General features: G+C 38.5%; 1 protein-coding gene across 1 annotated transcript in view; it reads left to right on the top strand.

Moving 5' to 3' along the window:
• Positions 1-17,500, top strand: part of LOC137634513 (uncharacterized) — a 233,168-nt gene that overhangs the window by 3,549 nt on the left and 212,119 nt on the right. The window lies entirely within an intron of this gene.

The following is a 17,500-nucleotide window of genomic DNA, read 5'->3' as shown; positions in this document are numbered from 1 at the left end:
ATCTAAAAGTCGAAGACAACCCCTGAAGAGGCAGATCACTTTGCTTAATCACCGTCTGGCGTTCTTTTAGATACACTTGTAATTGATTAATAGTTAAGTTTATTCTAATAGCCAGGCCTTCTCCATCACGAGGCTCAATACTACGCAGTACTCTAGCAGTTTTATTCCAGCTGTTACCAAGTTGTGGAATGATCTTCCTAATCGGGTGGTTGAATCAGTAGAACTTCAAAAGTTCAAAGTTGGAGCAAATGCTTTTTTGTTGACCAGGCGGACATGAGTCTTTTTGTAGTTTATTTGTGACGTGTTTGTTTTGATGTTAATAGTTTATGATTGACGTTGCTTGTTTTGGAATGATTTATTGTTAATTTGTTCTCTTCATTTGTTTGTTTCCTTGTTTCCTTTCCTCACTGGGCTATTTTTCCCTGTTGGAGCCCCTGGGCTTATAGCATCTTGCTTTTCCAACTAGGGTTGTAGCTTGGATAGTAATAATAATAATAATAATAATAATAATAATAATAAGTTTATTAACATACGTTTTGTATCTTTCGAGATAAAATGTTGGTTAAAGTAACTGAAAGCCATCCTTAAATTCTATAGTCTCTATGATTTTCCTGTTTTATTTTTAATCTATAATTTCAACCGTTGCCTGTTATTTTCTGCAAAATTAACTGCCCTTTTTATTTCTTGTATTTTGTTTCTGTGAAAGCTTTTATGTAAGTTGTATTACTGAACACACAAATGCCAACAATAGAAAGTGATTTCGAGTTGAGACTTGTTTTTTATTTTTTAGAATACACTGTAACTTCTGTAACGGGTAGAGACAACAATAATGTGAATTCCCAAAAGACAATTGAAAAACTCTCAATGACCTCTTTATTCATTGGGTTACTTTCTGTAAAGACTGTTCAATGTCAAATACTAGTGAGTCGCTTAAGCCGATTTACGGTACAATAGAGTAACATTTATTGCTCTTAACATGATTATAATTTAATGAAGGCTTCTCGTTATTGTTAGAGTCGTCTTAAGTCTTATTTTTTGTCTAAAGGTCTACCTACTGAGTCATCAGCAGCCATTGCCTGGTCCTAGCACTGATCATATGTATATATGATCAGTTTCTAGGGCATTGTCCTGCTGGCTAGGAGATGTCACTGTCCCTTATCTCTGCTATTCATGAACGGCCTTTAAATCTTAAACCTAAAATCTTTTCTTCGAAAAACATAGCAAACTGTTCTTTCTCTTTATCATGTAATTGATGATAAGGCTAACGTATTGATATTGATATTTACGATTTTGATTGGAATAGAGAGAGAGAGAGAGAGAGAGAGAGAGAGAGAGAGAGAGAGAGAGAGAGAGAGAATCTATGAAACGCCTTGGAAGTCTGATGTGAGAGAGGTAGGTCACACCAGGACCCTCATAAAAAAAGGCAAGCTGCTTATTCAAGTGAAAGAGTCTGAACGACCTCAAAGGAAACACGCAAACATGAGAACGAAATCTGCTAAAAGATTGCGTTAGATACGTGTGAATTAAATGTTAGTTTTCCCCCAGTAATACTTCGTTATTATGCTCTAATGGTAATGAAATCATAATGAATTTAAAGATAGTATACAGCTGGGATTCCAGTTTCTGAAAATACGTCCGATTTCGAGGATATCAGTTGAGATTTAATATGGCATTGGTCTCTAAAGGCAGACAATTCAAATGTTTAGTAAGAGAGAGAGAGAGAGAGAGAGAGAGAGAGAGAGAGAGAGAGAGAGAGTAAGGAAATTAAAATGACTTCGGAAGATAGGCCGGATTCTGCTTATTATTTCGGATCACTTGTTGTAAGGAAACACACACACTCTCTCTCTCTCTCTCTCTCTCTCTCTCTCTCTCTCTCTCTCTCCCAAACAAACAAACAAAATGCAGTCTAAAACTGAATGAATAAGAAAATGTTAGTAGGCTTCCGAAAACTGTCTTAATATTAAAAGTGATAATAACATGAAAAATACTCACAGAACTTATTAAATATTATTAGTAGGATAAAAAAAGATCACAATACCCAGCGTATCCTAAATTTTAACTTTCAGACTGACTTTTATAGCTTTCATCACCGCTTCGGAATGTGATCAACTATTTATTTTTCTCTCTCTCTCTGCATTTGCCTTTTCTTCCTAAAAGTACCATATCACGTTGTTGATAACTGCCTTAGCTTCGTTATGAAGGTGGCTATAGGGCGAGAGTTTGTGTGTCACAGTGTGTGTAGTGGCAACCTCTGGCATATGAGCGTTGGCGGGCTCCCGCTCATATGACACATTTAGAATTGGAGGGAAGCTTTATAGAGAAAACACGCCTTGTATTTTACCTTAATGGAAATACATCAATTTATATATTTTAGAGAGAGACAGAAATACCGAGACAGAGGGTAAATAGTGGGGCGAGAAAGAAGGCAGGCCGGTGATCTGTAGAAATGTGGCATAAGTGAGGGAATCCGTTTATTAGCAGGTGCACTCCCCTATCGGACCTTTCTCGTTCCGTTCAATGAAGTAACCAATGAAATTAGCCTTCAATAGCATGCGTCTTAGAATGACTTTTCATAAAAAATCGATATTAGAAGGTATATTATAATAAAAGGAACCATTTAGCTTTTCCAAAATGTCTGTAGAGAACAAAAATGTGATTAAAGGTGTCTGGCGTCGCTTGAGTCTTAAGAAGCTAGTAATTAGAATTCTGTCCTGAGTAAATGTGAAAACCTACCAGTTTGTCCTCTTAGAAGATGAATGATAGTAGTATGAATGAGTTCTTTGTTGTTTTTAATGAAGAATAGTTTTTTCTTACTCTTAAGAACAGAAGATATATAAGGTAAGTCAAATAAAAAAGCATGGTGAAGATGTGATTACCTTGTTAGCGACAAAAGAATATTCGGGTCTGGATTGCATTTTTGGTATCTGGGGCATGCACCCCTCCGCTGGGCCAGGGGAGGTCATTCAACGATGAGATGCAAATAGGGAAAACCCACTTTGTTTAATTAATATATATATATATATATATATATATACATATGTATATATATGTATATTTACATATGTATGTATATTATATATATGTATATATGTATATATATATATATATATATATATATTTACATATGTATGTACATTATATATATTGTAAGTATATGTTTATATATATATATATATATATATATTTACATATGTATGTACATTATATATACTGTAAGTATATGTATGTATATATATATATATATATATATATATAATGTTTCATGTCGATGGGTAATGAAACATTGGAAATGGTTCTTTTTCACTTTATTATAAAAAGTATTCGTGAGTACACTTTACACAGCCTGATACTCTTCAGACGAGTACCTTGTTCTAATGATCGCTCGAGTGGTACTGCTTACCCCCCGGGCAAGTAAATGTATTATTGCTCTGTCAATATGCTGAATTGTTAGGTTTTGTGGAAATCTCCACTGTAATGGAAATATACTGTTAGCAATAGGCTTCCAACTAGTCATCTATCAGACTTAACACATTTCACCTCTAACAGAGTTCAGTGATCGCGCACAGCAAATTTAAGAGTCATAGTACTCTTAACAAGGTCATTAATCTCGCTGTATAAAACACATACTTCTACATATTTTTATACAAGGATTTGGGCATATATATATATATATATATGTATATATATATATATGTATATATATATATATATATATATGTATATATATGTATATATATATATACATATATATATATGTATGTATATAGAACAAAAACAAATGCAGTCATGTATAGTCCACAGCAGAGCAAAGGCCTCGTACATGCCCTTATTCATGCCTGTGGTGTATATATATATATATATATATATATAAATATATATATATATATATATATATATATTTATATATATATATATACATATATACATATATACATATATATGTATATATATATGTATATATATATATATATATATGTGTGTGTGTGTGTGTATATATAACAAAAACAAATGCAGTCATGTATAGTCCACAGCAGAGCAAAGGCCTCTTCCATGCCCTTATTCATGCCTGCGGTTTGGCCAGTTTTCATCACCATGATGGCCAACTGCTGATTGGTGATGGTGGGAGACTTTTGTCTGATCGCTCACAGCAAACCAACCAAGTATGGGTGGTCCTGACCAGTAGAGCTTTCCTGATCACGGCGATACACAAACCCTTTCACCACGTCAAGGTATGCCCACTCAGAAAGGGATATAAACTCTGCGTGTGTTTGTAAGTAGAGGAGATTAAGAAAAGAATAAGAGTAACGTTTAGGGATTGTTAATAAGGTTGGTGGAAAAATAACGTTTAGGGATTGTTAATAAGGTTGGTGGAAAAATAACGTTTAGGGATTGTTAATAAGGTTGGTGGAAAAATAACGTTTAGGGATTGTTAATAAGGTTGGTGGAAAAATTGAAGTATCCGATTCATTCATGTATTTTGTGATAAATATAATGGATGTTAGTAAGATTAGATGAGAGTTGGTTCAAAGAATAGTGGGAGCAAGAAAGGTAACAGGGTGTTTGCTGAAATTTTGAAAGAGACGTGAGCTGTGTATGGATGCCTAGGTTGAAATTGGTAAATGGATTGTTGAGCAAACTATTTTATGGGAGCGAAATGTTTAAAATATGAATGAAAAAAAAAAAAACTAAATTGTTGAAACAATCTGTTTGTTTAGTATATACTTTTCAAGGAGAAATCCTTAAAAAGTTTGGATACATTTCGGAAAAAAAAAGTAACTGAAAGTATGGGCTTTAACTTCCTGAAAGAGCTGAAGTGTATGCAATGTAAGGCAATGGTGCAGTAATGAGTCTGTTGTGTATGTGTATGAAGCATTTAATGCTGTGGAAGTTCTTACTACACTGAAGTTCTTCTTGCGAGTCAGTAGTTAACATGAATATGGCAGCGACTGTTTTGTGTTTTCTCTGGAACCACCCCTTGTATGGTAAACTGATTATCTTTAAAAGATGTACATACATATGCATATATATATATATATATATGTATATATACATATATATATATATATATATGTATGTATATATACATATATATATATATGTATATATATATATATATATATAACTCGCGACTTTCCTACTTTCAAATGTTAAGCAGCAAATAGTTCTTAATTTTAGATTCACGCGACCTTAAGAATAGCGTACTCAATTGGAAATTATATATGATAAGTGTATCTACGTGACTCTAGTTTTCTATCGATTCAGTGGCATAGGTTCGAATCCCAACTTCTGCCGATGGAATTATCACATATGATTTCCATTAGATATACTAAATATATATATATATATATATATATATATTATGTGTGTATATATACACATTATACATATGTATATATATATATTATATCTGTATATATACACATTATATATATATGTGTATATATATATATATATATATATATCAATTTGCGTTTATCACGCTTTTGCAAGAGCTGTGGTTCGATCCCTGTCTGCTATGGTTCGATCCCTGCCTGCTGTGGTTCAATCCCTGACTGCTGTGGTTCGATCCTTGCCTACCGGAACAAGTCGGTCCAATATATTAGTGCAAGCCTGGGTTTAGAAACGCCATCTCTGAAGGCTAGCTGAGATCAGGAATGCTTTGGCCTTCTGACGCTACCCAATCAAAAAAGAAAAAAAAAAAATGGAAAAAGTGCATTTGGAAAGATACAGCCAGTGGCTCTCCTCTGGTTTTTAGAATCTCCAGTCAATAGCATGGACACCGTGGTCCGTGTAGAGGCAAAGGTGTGTAATGTGACGAGATCCCGAGTTCTGTTTACTTGCCCTCAGGTGTAAACAGGAAAGTCCCCGTCCGCCTTTCATCACCTGATTGAGGCAAGTCTCACCTATAAAATACATTGCTGTAGAGGTCATGTGGATAGACGAGGAGGGTCTGTTAGGGTCATATGGAAAGGTCAATAGTGGTCTGTAGTCGCTTATAAAGGTGGTTTAACTGTGCTGCATTTCTTCTCTTGATTATTCATGCCACTTATATTTTTTTAGGGGTTTGGGGTTTTTGTTGAATTGCTGGAGAATTTATGATTAAATGGCAGGAATTATAAAGTTTTCTTTTCAACTAATATATCTTCATATATAGATTATGGTGTATTTCTGTGGTTTGAATATCTCAAACGTTGATCTGAAAAATAAAATGTTTTTATTGCATAAATACTTTTCAAGGATGATTAAAAAAAAAAAACATATACTCTTAATGAAAAATTCTGACTCAATACAGTTTTGTATCTTCATACCTGAGAGAAATAGGCATAGATAAATTGCAATAATATTGATAGAAAGGGAATTTGTCGTTTGGGAATCAAATAACGTTTCACCTTTTGTAGAGATAAAGCTAAACATTTTTATTTCATCCTGTAAGACTTTTCATCGTATTCTTCTGGGGAAAAATGGAAGAGGGCCAGTGAAATGTCACTCTTGCTAATTAGTATCACACTAATTACCTATGAATTAATCAGTATCTCTATAGACTAGTATCTCCCCCATAGCTTTTTCCCTTTAGAGTACTACCTTTGATGAAAACTAATTAATACGGGTTTCATTCTTCTCTGTTAATGTGTTTGATGCTAAATTAGATTGCTAATAATTTATCCGTTTGGAGAGGCTTCGATTTATTGAGAACATCCCTTTGTGATAAAATAAAAGCAGGAAGTGGGCCGCCAGTAGTAGACAAAAATATTTTTGTGATCTTGTTTAATGATCTTTATGTTAATTGCTTCATTTGTTGGCAAATGAAGTGCCCCTCGAAGCTGCGGCATATAATCGAAATAGAAAAAAGGTAATTAATTTTTTACCCTTGCTACAGAAAAAATGCAGCAGTTGAATAGATATTTTTTTTATATGAAACAAGAATTTTTATAATTACCTCCCCATGAATACGAGCATATTATTTTTTCAGTTAATATGAGCGAACATGTATCTTTTTCATCTCATACTATGCAAGATTAGTTTATGTAAATTTTGCGTTTCTTATCAAGCATGATAATGTTCTACCATATTGAATACATTTCCTGATCCTTTGACAAGATACAGTGGACATCATGACTCTGCGAAACAATTATTGAAAGGATTTTGAATTTTGATGAATTATATTGTATTTGAGCTCCGTTGAAACCAACTAGTTTTGGGGATAAACTCACAATTTTTTGGAAGACAGCATAAAGAAATTTGGGATTCCCTTAAGGATCTCTTCTCTCTCTCCTCTCTCTCTCTCTCTCTCTCTCTCTCTCTCTCATATTCTAGCTAGCTAGAGTATGGTGCCAATGAGGCAAGGGGTGGGTGCGCTTTAAAGAACTTAATTTCAAAGGTTGTAAGCAATGTTTTTCTCCCTTTTTGGCATAGCATTTTCAGTTCGTATTGTATAGTTTCTTTTTTACGGTACATGTGTTTATTTTCGTAGTTTTATTACCCTGGTTTTTTGGACAGCTTACTGGAAGAGGTAAATGAGAATGTAGTAGCTGGACAATCTATACAGAGAGCTAGAGACAGAACCAGGTGGAGGCAATTGACAGCCCACGTCGACGACATAGCACCTAGATAGATTACCCTGGTTGTTTCTGATCGCTTTTCTGTCAATAGTGATTTTAAAAATATCGGTTTATCTGGAATTTACCTTTCTTTTGTTTGTATTGGGTGATATTAGCCTACTGATTTCTCTGATATACAGCATATGTCCAGAGGGAGACCAGAAGCAACGTAAAGTTATTTCATGTTGGCTATAGGATGAAACCAATATTTAAAAAAAATTGAGAAACAGGCAGTCTCCTATCTGATATCGTTAAAACATTTTTTTTTTCTTTGAAAATTGTTCACATGTTTATACTTCAGAATCTGACTTTTATCCTAAACAGATGTAGAAAAAAAAACTGACGCTTATTAAACTCCATGTTCATAATCTTGGTATAGCCTAAGAATCTGACACCATTGTTCAATTGACTCAGTGTGCATGGTGTTTAGAATATTTAGTAATCCTTTTAGGCAGGGGGCCAGGACCACCCCAGGATATTTTCTGCTAACTTTTTAACTCACATTTCCTGATAACCTATGTCTTGGGCTATGTAAAAAACGAAGCGACCACTCTCAACTCGAGCCGTGTGAGAAGGGGGGACCCCTCCCTGCCAGCGGGAAGGGGGGGGAGCCCCGTCCTGTCAGCGGGGAGGGGGGAGCCCCGCCTTGCCAGCGGGAAGTGGGGAGCCCGGCCCTGTCAGTAGGAAGGGGGAAGCCCCGCCCTGCCAAAGGGAAGGGGGGAGCCCCGCCCTGCCAGTGGGAAGGGGGGAGCCCCGCCCTGCCAGCGGGAAGGTGGGAGTCCCGCCCTGCCACCGGGATGGGGGGAACCCGTCCTGCCAGCGGGAAGGGGGGACCCCCGCCCTGCCAGCGGGAAGGGGGGAGCCCTGTCCTGCCAGCGGGAAGGGGGGGGAGCCCCGTCCTGTCAGCGGGAAGGGGGGAGCCCCGCCCTGCCAGCGGGAAGTGGGGAGCCCAGCCCTGTCAGCAGGAAGGGGGAAGCCCCGCCCTGCCAAAGGGAAGGGGGAGCCCCGCCCTGCCAGTGGGAAGGGGGGAGCCCCGCCCTGCCAGCGGGAAGGTGGGAGTCCCGCCCTGCCACCGGGATGGGGGGAACCCGTCCTGCCAGCGGGAAGGGGGGACCCCCGCCCTGCCAGCGGGAAGGGGGGAGCCCTGTCCTGCCAGCGGGAAGGGGGGGGAGCCCCGTCCTGTCAGCGGGGAGGGGGGAGCCCCGCCCTGCCAGCGGGAAGTGGGGAGCCCGGCCCTGTCAGTAGGAAGGGGGAAGCCCCGCCCTGCCAAAGGGAAGGGGGGAGCCCCGCCCTGCCAGTGGGAAGGGGGGAGCCCCGCCCTGCCAGCGGGAAGGTGGGAGTCCCGCCCTGCCACCGGGATGGGGGGAACCCGTCCTGCCAGCGGGAAGGGGGGACCCCCGCCCTGCCAGCGGGAAGGGGGGAGCCCTGTCCTGCCAGCGGGAAGGGGGGGGAGCCCCGTCCTGTCAGCGGGGAGGGGGGAGCCCCGCCCTGCCAGCGGGAAGTGGGGAGCCCGGCCCTGTCAGTAGGAAGGGGGAAGCCCCGCCCTGCCAAAGGGAAGGGGGGAGCCCCGCCCTGCCAGTGGGAAGGGGGGAGCCCCGCCCTGCCAGCGGGAAGGTGGGAGTCCCGCCCTGCCACCGGGATGGGGGGAACCCGTCCTGCCAGCGGGAAGGGGGGACCCCCGCCCTGCCAGCGGGAAGGGGGGAGCCCTGTCCTGCCAGCGGGAAGGGGGGGGAGCCCCGTCCTGTCAGCGGGAAGGGGGGAGCCCCGCCCTGCCAGCGGGAAGTGGGGAGCCCAGCCCTGTCAGCAGGAAGGGGGAAGCCCCGCCCTGCCAAAGGGAAGGGGGAGCCCCGCCCTGCCAGTGGGAAGGGGGGGAGGCCCGCCCTGCCAGTGGGAAGGTGGGAGTCCCGCCCTGCCACCGGGATGGGGGGAACCCGTCCTGCCAGCGGGATGGGGGGAACCCGTCCTGCCAGCGGGAAAGGAGGACCCCCGCCCTGCCAGCGGGAAGGGGGATCCCCGCCCTGCCAGCGGGAAGGGGGGAGCCCCGTCCTGCCAGCGGGAATGGGGGAGCCCCGTCCTGCCAGCGGGAAGGGGGGAGCCCCGCCCTTCCAGCGGAAAGGGGGGAGCCCCGCCCTGCCAGCGGGAAGGTGGGGGACCCCCGCCCTGCCAGCGGGAAGGTGGGGGACCCCCGCCCTGCCAGCGGGAAGTAGGGAGCCCCGCCCTGCCAGCGGGAAGGGGGGGACCCCGCCCTGCCAGCGGGAAGGGAGGAGCCCCGCCCTGCCAGCGGGAAGCAGTGTTGCCAGATTGGGCTACAAGTAGCGGATTGGGCTACTTTTTATGGCTGTCTGCTACAAAAAATTACACTAATCCGCTGTGTGTGTGTGTGTATCAATACGGTATATATCAATAAAAAAGTCTGGTTTAATATTAGTTATCATAAACGTTGGCATTGGGCTACTTTTATTTGAAATCCGCTACTTTTGAAGCTAGTTTGGGCTACTTTTCCAAGAATAATCTGGCAACCCTGGCGGGAAGGGGGGAGCCCCGCCCTGCCAGCGGGAAGGGGAGAGCAGCGCCCTGCCAGCGGGAAGAGGGGAGCCCCGCCCTGCCAGGGGGAAGGGGGAGCCCCGCCCTGCCAGCGGGAAGGGGGGAGCCCTGCTCTGCCAGCGGGAAGGGGGGGACCCCGCCCTGCCAGCGGGAAGGGGGAGCCCCGCCCCGCCAGTGGGAAGGGGGGACTCCCGCCCTGCCAGCGGGAAGGGGGGAGCCCCGCCCTGCCAGCGGGAAGGGGGGAGCCCCGCCCTGCCAGCAGGAAGGGGGGAGCCCTGCCCTGCCAGCGGGAAGGGGGGAGGCCCGCCCTGCCAGCGGGAGGGGGGAGGCCCGCCCACCCAGCGGGAGGGGGGAGGCCCGCCCTCCCAGCGGGAGGGGGGAGGCCCGCCCACCCAGTGAGAGGGGGGAGGCCTCCCCTCCCAGCGGGAGGGGGAGGCCCCTCCCTCCCAGCGGGAAGCTGGCAGCCCCACCTAGCCAACAATATAGAGCTCCTGAATGAAGCTTATTTTTAAAAAAACATGAAGGCCTTTTGGAAATTTCTGACAGGCTCCAAAAGTCTTCAAAACGGCTCCAAAAGTCTCCAAAACTCTCCTAACTCCTTGTTCGACTTCAATTTGTCTTTTGTCATCAATAGGAAAGTTGCATGCTTTCCTGTCAGAGCTCTAAAAGATTCTTAGTCTCTTTTAGCAGAAATATGGAATACCGGTGCATTCTCAAATCGGCTTCAAATTGTCATTTGTCTCAAGCTTAAATGTTAGAAAAGGTAAAAAGATCGTTTTAATTGTTTCATTGAGCAACCCAAATTAGCAAGCTTTTAACACCGAATTATCATGAGGCTGTTAAAAAGGAAACAAGATTTGGGTTTTGCAGAAAATCTTTCGGTGAAAGTTAAGAGTATTATTGAGTGTGCAACTTTGAAAGAAAAGCAAAATATCTCGTCATAAAGGGATCAACGACAAGTGGAATCAGGAAGGAAGTCATGAAAAGCAAAACAAGAATCTTGAAGACAAATAATTGATTTATTTGAATGGATTCGGTCAGAAACTACAAGAAGAAGCGGGAGACAGGACGGAGAACGTGAGAGAAGAAATAAAGAATCTGAAAGGGAGAACTAGTTATTATTTGTTGATCAGTTTATGATAGGGCGGATTTGAAAGGAGAAAGTAAAGTCCCTAATGTTGTGAAGGTCCAAGATTGTGCAGAATAAGTTGGAAACTGCACAGAAGTAGAGAATATTGAAAGACCAGAGAAAGATCTAAAATTCTCCAATCAACGACAAGTGGAATCAGGAAGGCAGTCATGAAAAGCAAAATAAGAATCGTGAAGACTTCTTTCTCTCCATGAGGAAGAAGTCGTCTTCAAGATTCTTGTGTTGAAGACTTCTTTTTACTCATGGAGAGAAAGAAGTCTTGAAAATTCTTGTTTTGAAGATTTCTTCTTTCTCATGTAGAGAGAGAAGGCTTCAAGATTCTTGCTTTGAAGACTTCTTTCTTCTAAGAAGAAAGGGATCAACGACAAGTGGAATCAGGAAAGCAGTCATGAAAAGCAAAACAAGAACCTTGAAGACTAATAACTGATTTATTTGAAAGGATTCGGACAAAAAATCCAGGAAGAAGAGGGAGACAGGAAGGAGAACGGGAGAGAAGAAATAAAGAATCCGAAAAGGAAAACTAGTTATTATTTGTTGATCGCTTTACGATTGTGCGGATTTGTAATGAGAAAGTAAAGTCCAAAATGTTGAAGATCTGAAAATAAAGATTGTGCAGAATAAGGCGGAAACTGCACAGATGTAGAGATTATTGAAGGAACAGAGAAAGCTAAAATTCTTCAATCTGAAGTAATTTTTTTTCCCTCTAAAAGGAAGAACTTCTAAGGAGAGACACTCCAGTTGGACGTCTTCCTGTTAACACGCTCTTATAAGAAAAATAATGATCTAGGACCGACGAAGGAACGGGTTTGAGATCGGAGATTTTTGGTTCACGGCGCCCCGGATTTGAACTTTGGTCTCCAGCTTCGGTCGTCATTTTGTGTCGGCGTCATCATCATCTGTCTGTTGTTAGTGTTCATGTCATCCAACACAAGTAAGAGCTTTTAAAAGATACAACCAAAGCTCTGTTCCCCTTACGGGCTGCCAACGCAAGGGCCCGTGTCAATCTAAATCATCATCATCAGGAGAGGCAATTTGAGACACGAGACCTCTTACGGTCGTTTTAAAAAGGATATTTTAATTGCAAAAGGATCAATGGTTCTATTGGGTTCCGTCGTTATGAAACGCCTTCAAAATGTTCGTCAAAAGAAATTCGACCAAGAAGCGCAACGACAGGAGAGGAACTGGTCAAACAAATACTCCGAGGAAAGAGTTGGTTGCTCTTCATCAGGACCCCTAAAATATTGATACACAATCGGGACATCAAAACAAAAGTTAGCTTACGGGAAGAGTAGGAACGGGGTACCTTTACACGCGCGAACACGTGTGTGTGTGTGTGTGTGTGTATATATATATATATATATATATATATATATATATATATATATATATATATATATATATATATATATATGCACATACATAAATACATACATACATACACACGCATATATATATATATATATATATATATATATATATATATATATTACATACATACATACATACATACACACACGTGTATATATATATATATATATATATATATATATATATATATATATATATATATATATATATATATATATATATATATATATTTGTGTGTGCGTGTATGTGCTTGCTGGGTATTATTTTCATACCTTTTACTATTTTGCTAAGTTCTATGATAAATTAATTAATGGGGGAATAAAACATTAAAGAGCATTTTGTATAATTACGTTTTGATATAGCTGACCATAACAGACAGTAAGTAGAGTATTGAGAAACTAGATCTTCCTCATTCCTGTTTTTCTGAGGCTAAACTAACTAGTTTAGCATTTAAGTCCTATGGAATTAAGACACTCTTCATGGATGTTGATGCTTATGTAGGTGTAGACCCATATGCAATTTTTCCTTCGTTTTTTATAAAGACCACTGATTTCTTAGCTCTTAAGTTGTCTGCTATTTTCTTCAAGTTATCAAATTATATATATATATATATATATATATATATATATATATATATATATATATATATGTACATATATATTATATAAATATATATATATATATATATATATATATATATATGTACATATATATTATATAAATATATATATATATATGTATATATATATATATATATATATATATATATATATATATATATATATATATATATATATATATATACCGTATTTTCCGTGTGATAAGACGCACCTTTTTTCACGAAAATTCACCCCCAAAATCACCCTGCGTCTTAACACTTGAGAAAAAGTTGTATAAGGGAGTTTGACACCCTTCAAACACCCAACTATTGACATACAAGTACTCAAACTGACTAGAGATATGATATAACCCTAAAATTATCATTCCTGTGTAATAAATTCTTTTAATTTTATATTGCACTTCCTTTCATGAAGTACAGTAGCATTTTTTTTTTATTATTTATTTTTCTTTTGTAATCAGCTGATGACTCGCTAACCCCCTTCTACAAGCAAACATGCCAATTAATGGTCTCGGAGCAGACGACTCTATGACATAGTTTTTTATGCAGTATATAAAATATCAAAAAAATATGAGAAAATAGAAATCTATTTTCTCATATTATGTTGATATTTGGTAATAAAGGAATATATTGATAATGACTTTGTTGCCTAAGTTACGAAATAATACAAACAGACGTTTGCTGAATACGACCTTGGAAAAAACTTGTTTGTTGATTACAGTATTACCAATTTCCAGAAAGGTAACTAGACCTAGAATTACATAAACAGTAGCAAAATTATTCCAACTAAAAAAATGTCTAGATTTCTTCAATCAATAATTACATTTTGTGTGTGAAAATTTCTAGGCTATATGAGGAACTTTGGAAATAGTACTAGAATTTTACCTCTTTAACAAAATTTTATGCACCTTTGGTAACGCTGCTTTCCTGTAAACAACACTTGAAACACCAAACACTCTGACTTAATGTGTAGTTGTGGTGGAAACTAAGACTGCTTTAGTGGTTTCTTACATGAATATGTAATAAAATTGGGATAATTGGCATATAGCTAATTAATATTAACTTAAATATTCCATAATTCACCCAAAATAAAAAAAGTTACTATGCAAGACAATAATCACGCTAGAGTCGCTGACTAGGGATATGTGCTAAGAAATTTTTACAATCCTAATTTTTTTTCTAAAACTGCCTTGCTAATTTGAGGGTGCGTCTTATCACTTGTAGCGTCTTATGACACGGGAAATACGGTATATATATATATGTGTGTGTGTGTGTATAGATATATTATATATATGTATATATATGTGTATGTGTGTATATATACATATGTATATATATAATTTATGTATACATTCATATCAACATACATATGAATATATATATATGTATATATGTATATACTGTATATACATATATATATATATATATGTATATGTATATTTATATGGATATATATATATATATATATATATATATATATATATATACATGCATATATACATATATATATATGTGTATATGTATATATATGTATATATATATATATATGTGTATATATATATATATATATATATATATATATATATATATATATATATATATTATAGTCACGAAAGGAGAACTGAGTTTGTGTTTTCATCTTCCCTTTTGTGGCTATAATACTTAATTATTTTATGCTCATCACGTGTTAGCTTTTGTGATTTACACACACACACACACACACACACACACACACACACACACACATATATATATATATATATATATATATATATATATATATATATATATGTATATATATGTGAATATATATATATATATATATATATATATATGTATATATATGTGAATATATATATATATATATATATATATATATATATATATATATATATATATATATATATATGTATATATATATGTGTGTGTGTGTTTATATGTATATATAATGATACATTTTGCACATTTAGACGTGTTTTTCATATTTATACAAGCCATATATTATTCTCCCTTGATATCTGGATTCTCTCTATACCTTGGGATCAGAGAATCAAGGGGGAATCAACTCAGAGATAATACTGTAGCTTCTGGTCGGCCGGGGAATCGAGCCTGGGGCCGAAAAACTGGCACGAAAATTGGTATTACACACACACACACGTACATATATATATATATATATATATATATATATATATATATATATATATATATATATATATATATATATATATATATATATATATATATATATATATATATATATATATATATATATATATATTATGCCTGTTGTAGAATTGCGGAATGTGTTTGTGGTAGCTCTAGCCTGCTGATTACCGCCCAATTTCCGTCACTGCCATATTATCTGATTTATTTTTAATGTGGTTGGCCTAGAAAGCAAGCTCTTTGCATATGCAGACGGTGCTACTCTCCTGAATTTAGATCTCAATATACTACACACAGAACTAATGTATGATTCTAGTGTACTGTAGGACAAAGGCCTCAGACACGTCATTTCACGTCTGGGTTTTTTCTGGCTCGATATAGTTAGATCATTATTGTAGTCCTCCATTTACCTTAAGTGCTCTGTAAAAGATTTTCCCTTTTTTTTAAATCAACCAAGATATTTTCGTTAACTGCAATAGTGATGAAGGAATGACACAAATTGTATGAAAAAATTTGAGTGACACCACATATTCATGGAAGCATGCTTCACAATGCAATTTTTTTTTTTTTAATTTTTTTTTTTTTATGGAGATTGTAATATCGAAGAGTAAGGGAAATGGAATACAGTGCTCCAAATGCCCTATCTCTGAATTCAGCTAGTGAATATCTTGTCTTGGCTTCACGCAAATATCAAATAGTTCCAGGTTGGAATGGTCCAGTGAAGGTGTTTCATGCTGCCGCTCGGGAGAGATTTCTTTTCTGGAGGGCTAGTGAGAAGCTAGTTACTAATATTGACAGTCTAAGGCGAGCAGCGGAGGGGAAGGCCATTCATTTTGAAAGTAATGAGAATGTTTGATAAATATATGATTAAAGAATAAAAGAAAGGACCACAAATGTTAAAGAATGAAAGAAAGGACCACAAATATTAAAGAATGAAAGAAAGGACCACAAATGTTAAAGAATGAAAGAAAGGACCACAAATGATAAAGAATGAAATAGGGGAACAAAAATGTTAAAGAATAAACACCTAACAAGAAACAAGATATGTCAGGGGATAGAGGAAGAAGCACAGAAAATAAAGTCTGAAGAATGAGAGAAAATATTTAGGAATCTAAGGGTATCGCTCCTCAGCTGTGTGATTTAGTGATTAAAAGGACAATATAACATTTATTTTCGAGATATTTTAATATTTGGTTTTACCCTTTCCCGCTTACTGCATCAGCTGTAGAAATTATGGTTCAACTACTATCTTGATAGGTAAAGGAGCTGGTATGGATGGCTATTGCTCGAACACTCCGAACCGTAGCTTCACGGATAGTGATGTGTTTTTCGTTCGTTAAGTGCCCATATACCTAGAGTAATTCACCCGGTCCAGAGCCCACATCCAACACCACATAGCTGTGCTAATTCGGGCATTTGATCACTGTAAATAGGGACTTTATCATACAGAGTTAAGCTTATTTGAATCAAGACTGAGAGAGCGTTATGCATGAAATTGATAAGTCAGTTTGATCTCCAGGCAATGTAATTTTTTCAAGATAAAGCTACTAGCAATTATAAAATCATTAACTTGCAGTCAGAGTATTGGCATGGGGAATAATTTCGTGTTTATGCCATCTGAAAATCTATTTTTCCATCAATTTATAGAATACATTTTGGGAAAATAGGTATATCATAGTTTCATGACAAAAATTCGGAAAATTACGTCGTTCCGAGACTAAAAAGCTTGGTTTTTTATATGATTTGTCAATAAAACAAATTTCTGATAGCCTTTGCCAGAATGTAATAGCGTCCTCATTTACCTCCAATTATTTTCGATACGAAGTAATAAATTCTTATTGTATTCAAGGCGTTATGAAGTTATCAGTACATATTGTATCCATCACTGATTATCTATTATGCAATGGTGATACTTAAATTTCGTTACTTATCAAACTTCTATCCTTCCATTATTTTCTCCATATGCGGGAGCAACCATTAATAGGAGAATAAAAATCGGGAAAATTCATCTTCCAAGTCATACGACAGTTAATATTTTTGTGTTAGTGAACGTCT

This window comes from Palaemon carinicauda, chromosome 44 (genome assembly GCF_036898095.1).
Source record: "Palaemon carinicauda isolate YSFRI2023 chromosome 44, ASM3689809v2, whole genome shotgun sequence".
NCBI lineage: Eukaryota > Metazoa > Arthropoda > Malacostraca > Decapoda > Palaemonidae > Palaemon > Palaemon carinicauda.
The sequence above is the reverse complement of the archived record's forward strand: the minus strand, read 5'-3'. Positions and strand labels throughout refer to the sequence as shown.